This window comes from Armigeres subalbatus, chromosome 3, assembly GCF_024139115.2.
Source record: "Armigeres subalbatus isolate Guangzhou_Male chromosome 3, GZ_Asu_2, whole genome shotgun sequence".
NCBI lineage: Eukaryota > Metazoa > Arthropoda > Insecta > Diptera > Culicidae > Armigeres > Armigeres subalbatus.
The window spans coordinates 215931362-215940176 of record NC_085141.1 but is presented as its reverse complement, the minus strand read 5'-3'; positions in this window follow the sequence as shown (position 1 = coordinate 215940176).

The window sequence follows — 8815 nt, the reverse complement described above, 5'->3', positions numbered from 1 at the left end:
TGTGTAGATAATGAAAATTCTAACCAAATAATTTTGAATACAATTCATTTTTTTAATTATTTGGAGAATTGCATCCCATATTTCGCTGTGGAATTTTTTTTCGTGATTCTACTTTTTCTTTTTCCACTTTTCTCCTAGCGTATACCATGCTGAAACAATTTTTTAGAGACTTTCAGCACTAGCCTGGCTTGTTTCTTACAGCATTTTTTTTACAACGAATGGAGAATGCAAAAGAAGCATAATATATTCTTTCTGAAAGAGTGCTGATGTGTAGAGTAGAGTGGGGCAAGAGTACGCATTTAGTTTTCAATCGAACATGTGGCCCTTATGAAGCAAGCTTCTGCATATCAAATCAATGTCAGCGATTTGTATACTCTTTTTTATGTTACCCAGTGGAAAACATAATGAAATTAATTAAATTCGCTTTAGCAGAAGCCTTATTGCGAAACACCTTTAAAACGCACTCTAACCCGCATTCAGGTGGGGTAAGAGTACGCACTTTTCCAATTATGTGTTTTAAGTATGTTAATAACATTTAATCGATCTTTATTGAATGTATATTATGGAATAATTAAAGATTACGTAACTCTGAAAGGGGGAGGGGGCCCTAGAAATTAGAACTTTCGAACGAAAAAACATTGTTTTTTTATATACAAAAATTACAGAGGTAAAGATATACCAGGTCTCGCGTGGCGGAATTTTCCTTAAAGACAATCTACCAATTACGTAACGCAAAATTTGGCCATTTCATCGCCCCTTCCCCTATCTTACACTTTTTATATGCATCCTCTAAAAAAATATGGATCGTTTTACATCTTGCAAATCCCGCCTAGCTAAATGTTGAGCAATCTATGGATTTTTGTGTTGTTCAAATGAAATAATCATTAATATGAATTTGTGTTTCAGATGGACTATGTTGTAGCAAGTACGCTTTTGTAATTTGTATATATTCGTTGAAATATTGATTTAAGTAATTTATCATATTTAGTTTAGTTCTTTATATAACTGGTTTGATCGTTTTTCACAATAAATCTTAGAATAAATCACCGCTAAAACATCTCGCACAAAATGAACATATGAGTTACCCACGCTAAAAATATATACTTCGATAAGAAAATTATGTTGAGCTTTTTAGTGGAATGTTTTCACCTGTCATAAGACGAGTTTAAACAATCCCATTGAATTCCACCACTTAATTGTATCTTGACAGATACGTATTTCGACCTCAACAGTAAGGCCGTCTTCAGTGTCTCGTACTTGACTCGACTCAAGTCGAGTCAAGTACGAGACACTGAAGACGGCCTTACTGTTGAGGTCGAAATACGTATCTGTCAAGATACAATTAAGTGGTGGAATTCAATGGGATTGTTTAAACTCGTCTTATGACAGGTGATATACTTCGAGTTTCCACCACGTTCGTCATGATGTTCCACCTCATCGCGTCATGATGCTAATCCTTGGTCATATCAATTAGCGGCCAATGACCTGCGGGTCAAACAAAAAGGAATACGTTGACCTTTCCTTACTCGGCATTCTACCTTTCTCGGAGAGGAGGCTTGCTTTCTGGCTAGAATCGTACAATTAAATTTGAGATTCGTTTCGCAAATTGGACTTCGTCTGAATTCGCGAATTTCGAGGACAATACCATAATGCGCGGTATCTGAGGACACTCCAAGATTTAAATCGTTCACTTTGTGCACGGAAGAAATAAACTACCCAATAGTGAGTTTAATTCACCCAACCTCGAACATCCGTACGGGAAGCCAAAATTGAGTAAGTAGGATCGAAGTAGTTTGCCTTTACTCCCATGTTAAAAAAGTACCCAACGGAAAATTTATTGACCCAAATTTAAGTTTAATTCACTCAATTTCGACCTCAGGTAATAAAACTCAAAATTGGCTACCCGTATTGAACTGGCGTCGTTGGATTGTTTGGCTCTTTTGTTTTTGACAACAAAAGAAAGAGTGGATGAAAGCGAAGAGAAAAAATAACTCAAAAGTAAGTTTAAAAGTACTCAATTTTGGGTACTTTTTTTTCTTCCGTGTGACGATACGTGGAAGAGGTTGGAGTGGTCTTATTTAGTGAACCGTGCCGTGGTGTGTTGAAAAAGGTGTTTAGTGACATGATTCTTTAAAAGTAGTTAGCTAAATTTCCTGCGTCCATAAATTCCCGCGCCTTAGGCAGGCAAACCAACCGTAGTTCGATCGTTGCGGTCCACGTCGACGAGAAGAAAGTTTTGGTCCGTGTAGAATCCATCGACGACATCGTACGCATCATCGCCGACGGCGAGACTTACTAGCGGCATTATCGTCTTGCGCGCCAACGGACCACCGAAGCGTATGCACCACGCTTAGCGGAAGTCTACGAATCAGCGAGGGAGGAGAACCCATATGCCGGCTGGCATCACATCACAGCCGTGATCGTTTTCCGTCGCCGCCCTCCCGTCTTTTTTTTTTTTTTTTTTCTTGAGCAAGGGTAAACGGAAATCTGCAACCAGACACCTGAGGAGGTACTCAGGTAGTGTGGGGACGGGTATGTCATGTAACTCTTACCCGACCCACTACAACCAAACCCCTTTCGCCAGTCCGTACCCCGGCCCGCAATTAAGCAATACATCAGGGGGACTATTGAGAACGCTCACGCCTATGCTAACGCACTTGACGTCAATACACACAACATCGACTTCAAGGGTGGCTACCTCACCACCCGTCGATCGCAAGCTATGATAGTAACCTAACGGTCCGTATCATAATCTCACGTTGGAGACGAGCACCCCGACAACAACCACCGCGCGTAAACCGCAATGACCTCTATATCTACATACTGAGGTCCCCGCAGCCCACCCGCGACATGTTGGTTGTCGGGGTGAGGAAGGTGTTCACTGCATCACAGGTGCCCTTACTGCACTCGTTGGTTTTGTTCAAGACGCCACCACCGCTGCAGTTTCGACATGATCTGTTGAGATGCTGTGTTCACCGCATTCCATATAGCTTCTTCCCGGCACATCCTCTCGACGAGGTTGTCCGGGGTTGTATCCATACCACTAATAAGCAGCATGGTATTGCGTTCTACCTCGAATCGCGGGCATGCGAACATCACATGCTCTGCCGATTCTACCTCACCTACACATTCAGGACACTCCGCAGAATCTGCGAAGCCAAACCTGTGTAGGAATTTCTTAAAGCAGCCATGTTCAGACAACACCTGTGTTAGGTGGAAGTTGACTTGACCATGCTTCCTATCAACCCAGTTGGACACATCTGGAATCAGTCTGTGGGTCCAACGACCTTTGACTGCGGTGTCCCATGCTCTTTACCATTTGAGCAACGAAGCTGCTCTCTTGACACGTCGCACTTGCACCGAGTCCCTTTCGTTGTAGCACTCCACATCCTCCTCTAGGAGTGTGTCTATCGGCATCATTCCAGCTATAACGCACACCGCCTCATATGATATGGTGCGATATGCGCTCGCGACACGTAAGCACATCAGCCGGTGTACTCTGATCAATCTCTTTACATTGTACTCGGCTTTTAGTGCTACGGCCCATGCCGGCACGCCATAACGGATGATAGACAATGCTACGCCAGCTATCAGCCTACGCACTTGACTATGCACCGCCGATCTGTTGGACATCATTCGTGATAAAGATTTTATCGCCAATAAAGCCCGCTGACATGCATAATCGACGTGGCTCGTAAAATTGAGCTTATCATCGATCATCACGCCCAGATGCTTGAGAGACCTCACGGAGTTAACTGTGCAGGTCCCTACTCTTATCCTCGCCTGTTGCAGCCCATGACGGTTATGCACTACCACAACTTCTGTCTTGTGATGTGCAAGGGACAACCGCCTCGAGTTGAGCCATTCCTCCACTCTGCCAATCGCGTATGAAGCCTTCAGTTCGACTTCGACGAGAGTGTCACCTGCTACTTCTAGCATTACGTCATCCGCGAAGCCTTCTATCTTCACTCCGGCCGGAAGACTTAGGCGTAATACTCCATCGTACATAATATTCCACAGAACCGGTCCGAGGATCGATCCCTGTGGAACACCCGCGGACACTACGATCGACTTTTGACCGGCATCAGTGTTGTATAACAGCACCCTATTCTGAAAATAGCTTTTCAGTATCCTGCACAGGTAATCCGGAACTCTCAATCGGTGCAGGGAGTCAGCAATTGCTGCCCAGCTAGCATTGTTGAACGCGTTTTTTACATCGAGTGTAATCAACGCGCAGTACCTAATACCTCTTCTGTTTAGACCTCTCGCTATCTTGGCCGTATCCGTTACCGCTCGAATTGCTTCGATGGTAGAACGGCCCTTACGGAAGCCATACTGGTTGCTAGATAAGCCACCAGCACACTCTGTATAGGCCGACAATCTATTCAGAATGACCCTCTCTAGCAGCTTTCCAGCTGTGTCGAGTAGGCAAATTGGTCTGTATGCCGAAGGATCCCTCGGCTGTTTGCCAGGCTTCGGTAATAGCACCAATTTCTGCCGTTTCCATCGATCTGGGAAGTTTCCTTCGTCCATGCATCTCTGGAGGCAGCTCCTGAACATATCTGGATTGGCAAGAATGGCGTGTTTAAGGGCCAGGTTTGGAATACCATCCGGGCCTGGCGCCTTATTGAGCTTAAGTTTTCTTGCGGCTACGATAAGCTCTTCGTTAGTCACTAGCGGTACCACGTCGACTGACTCGTACGGTGTAGCGGGCCAGTCCGATGGTTCATGTGTCGGAAACAGTCCCTCTACTATACTGGCTAACAGCTCTGGGGATCTTTCAGGAGGTGTGCTCTTGGTCCTAGACATCACTATCCTGTATGCATCGCCCCACGGGGTGTCATTCGCCATCCTGCACAGCTGTTCGAAGCAGGCTCGCTTGCTACATTTAATCTCGTAGTTCAGGGCTCTGCTCGCTGTCCGGAATACCCTCGTCTATCGAGTCGCTCAGCGTCTGTTCTAGCACGTCGCAACCTTCTTTTAGCTTTAAGACAGGTTCTACGAAGATCTGCAATCGTGTCAGACCACCAGTACACTGGTTGTCGATTTCCTGGGGGCTGGGTCTTCCTTGGCATCGCCACGTCGCAAGCACGTGTAAGTACTTCCGTCAGGTCGTTACCGCTTAGTCCTGTAGTCCTACTCTCCCAGCGCAGTGCCTCCACCAACAGCTCTTGATTGAACTGTGACGTGCGCCATCCGGGATCCGTTGCACCACCTCTTCTCGTCGTAGTTCTCCGGGTATACTCGACCATAAAACGTACTTCCTGATGGTCGCTAGAAGTATGACCCTCGTGGACCATCCATCTCGGTTCTTCAGTCCATCCTGCGCTGCAGAAGGTGACATCGATACATGAATCACCGCTCGGTCCTCTGAACGTTGGCACTTGACCTTCGTTCAGCAGAACTATGTTCAATACCGCTAGTGACTCTAACAGGATATGACCTCTAGCGTTAGTAAACCGGGAACCCCAGTCCACTGCCCACGCATTGAAGTCACCTGCTACAACTACTGGTTTAAGGCCAGTTAGCTTCGCCGCAAGAGTATCAACTACCCTAGTGTACTGCTCTATACTCCATCTAGGAGGACAGTAGCAGCTACAAAAGTAAACACCGTTTACCTTTGCTATGACGAAACCCTCATCGTTAGGCGAAGATATTATCTTCTGGATGGGGTAGCGCCCACAAGTCCAGATTCCCACCATACCGGACTTGTCCGCAATCCAGCTGCCGTTTCCAGCAGGGATGCGGTATGGGTCGGACAGCAAGGCAACATCAGCTTTACACTCGATAACCGACTGTTGTAGCAGCAGCTGGGCCGCCTCGCAGTGGTTCAAGTTTAGCTGTGTTACTTGCATGTCTGGACCCTTCTAGAGGCCGGACAGGCCTGCGCACCGGTGAGATGCCTGTTGTCTGCCCCGGAGGACAGATCAGGCATCTCGGTGCAGCCTGGCAGGTGCGAGCCTGGTGGTTTTCGGCTCCGCACCTACGGCACAGCTTACTACGGTCAGGTCCCTTACAGTCATAGGACTTATGACCGTGGCCAAGGCACCTGTAGCAGGCCTGATTGGGTTGGCTTGTGCTCAGCGAGCACACCGACCAACCCACCTTCAGTTTTACCTTATCCAGCACCTTCTTGGCCTCAGCCATAGGTACTTGGAATGAGGCAACCTGCATTCCCGCAAAGCCTTTGCGTAACCGAATCGCGGATTCCTGGATCTCGACATTACACTGATCCTTCAGTGCGTCTACCAGGTCTCCGGCTTCGGTTATTTCATCCATGCCCTGTCACCCAGGACCTCTTCCGTCAACTTTTTCTACTCGGAACTCTTCCGAGTAGCATCCCGCTTCAAGACGAGAATCATCTCGCCTTTGCGCGTTCTTCGGATGCAGTTGACATCCCCTCCTAGACTAGAGAGCTTCTCAGTGCCTCTCATAGTCTATGCCCTCCCGTCTATGCTCTTGTAAATCGTAGGTCGTGAGTACACACTAACTTTCACCTACTCAGTGACTGAGTAAAATTGTATTGCTCTCTTTCGATCCCACGGAAATTTTACTTAATTTCCGTCAAAAGCAGGACAACTCAAAACTATGAGTAATCCTGCTTTTGACGGAAATTGAGTAAAATTTCCGTGGGAAGAAAAGAGATGGCAATACAATTTTAGTCAGTCACTGAGTAGGTGAAAGTTGGAGTGTACTATATTTGCATGCTTTTTGTTGTGTCGTTGTCCATGCCACGTGGCATGGACATGTGTGTGTAAAAGGCACACAAAATCGAAAACATCCCATTGTCAATGAGCGGGATGAAATATGTATTTGCATGCGCGCTTGGTAGGAGATCAGCTACTGCTGCTGCCGAGATCGCCGTCGACGGAGGGAAAGAGAGAGAAGGAGACCCACGCAATGGACTAAACCACGATGACGTCACGCGTCGATTTTCAGTAAGAAGAAAACCTCATCTGAGGGCAAAGTTTACAAAAAATGAACATCAACGTGAACATCCGGTGAACTAAAAGCTCCGAATTCACTCAAATGTTCATCGGCCCGCAGCGGATGTCATTTTTTCGAGCGAAAAAAAGAAGAATCGTGACGCTCGTGGTTAAGTCCATGTGGAAATTTAGAGGAGAGAGAAAGGGATGATAGACTAGGCCTAGCGAAAGAGAGAATAAATGAAATTATGGTACGAAACAGAGTCTATTATATATAGAGTTACGCAAAGAGTGAAGCCAAATCTACCTATTGAACTGTCAAACCGTCTACCTATCGAGCAAAGTAAACAAATGCTTGTTGGTAAGGCGGAAATATTGTTATCGCCTGATGATTATTATGGCGAATTAAAACTCATGAATTGAAATGTATTAGATTTGTTTTAGAAACAGCTTCAAAAAACTTCAATACACCCCCCAATAAAGTTGCAACAAGAAACTCATGTGTTTGCACTCTGTAGGTGACTTTGGTTATCGAATTAAAAAGCTTTAGAAGTGATCACTCCCGTGAAGTCACTTGAAGGGTTGAACAAAAATTAAAGTTTTCAACATAATAACAAGAGCATCATTCAGAATAAGAGTAAGAAGATCCTCTTTGCGCAACTCTATATAATAGACTCTGGTACGAAACTGAGCTTTGTGGTAGAGCTTTATGGTAGAGCGAACGGTACAAATGTGTTTCTCATGAGAATAAATTTGAATTTCTACACTGAAGAAAGTTAGAGGTTTACTACTGTATGAATATTTATCTAATGTCCTTTTGAGTCTCATGTTGTTTCGAGTTCGGTAAGTTTATTAGTTTAAGGGAAACTATCAGCCCAGTAAACAACTCCCTATTTTGATGCGTATTGTGATGATGTGCAAATGTTGAAATTGGCCCGATGATGATAAATCCGCTCTAGAGTTAATTTCTTCAATTGATCTCAAAGTTGGTCATACTGAACAGTACAGTGGGGGTATCTTACTCGTTCTCGTGAAGTACGGTGGGCGTTCTGCAGCCGGAAAGTCAGCTTCCTTCCCGCAATCAGGGTAACCTTGATCCTCCCCTCCGGAAGGTCTCAAAGCCGGGCAAGCTTAAGCCATCTAGTGCATCTCACTCTTTCAGGAAGCTGATCCGGGACGCATTATAATGTTCAGGCGTAATGCAATTTCATTATTTCGCATCAGTGCTTTGTTCCCTAAGCCCCAAGGGACTTCAGCTTATCCTTAAAAGGCGAACTTGTGATAATTTTCGTTTTCTGTCCCTTTATTCTCTATTGTGGATCTTTATGCCTCGTAAGCAGTCTTATTGAAGCCGAAAAAGGTTTTTTTTTTTTTTTTTTTTTTTTAACTAATTTTATTTGCTAATTATCTAATACATGCATTCATCTCTTAGACTAGGTGTTCCGTGTTTTCTTAACACTATCATCCTTATTTGCTATGTTACGCTTTTAGTTATTATTAATACATTTCAATTGCCTCTGGAAGTTAGAATTTTTTCCTCTGGTTGAATTGAACCATGTAGGAATTACAATGTTTTCAACTTAAACTAAACTTAACCTATTTAAAACTAAGGGTACAAGGAGTTAATCGTTGCAATAGAAGATTGCAACGATTTTTGTCTAAAATTGGAAATTATTTTGTTGGATATTTGTTGCAATGTCTCAATATTAGAAATTCTATGAAGTTCATTGGTACTATACCACGGAGGCAACTTCAGAATCATTTTCAAAATTTTATTTTGAATCCTCTGGAGTGCCTTCTTTCTGGTATTGCAGCAACTAGCCCATATTGGCACAGCATACAACATGGCAGGTCTAAAAATTTGTTTGTAAATCAAAAGTTTGTTCTTA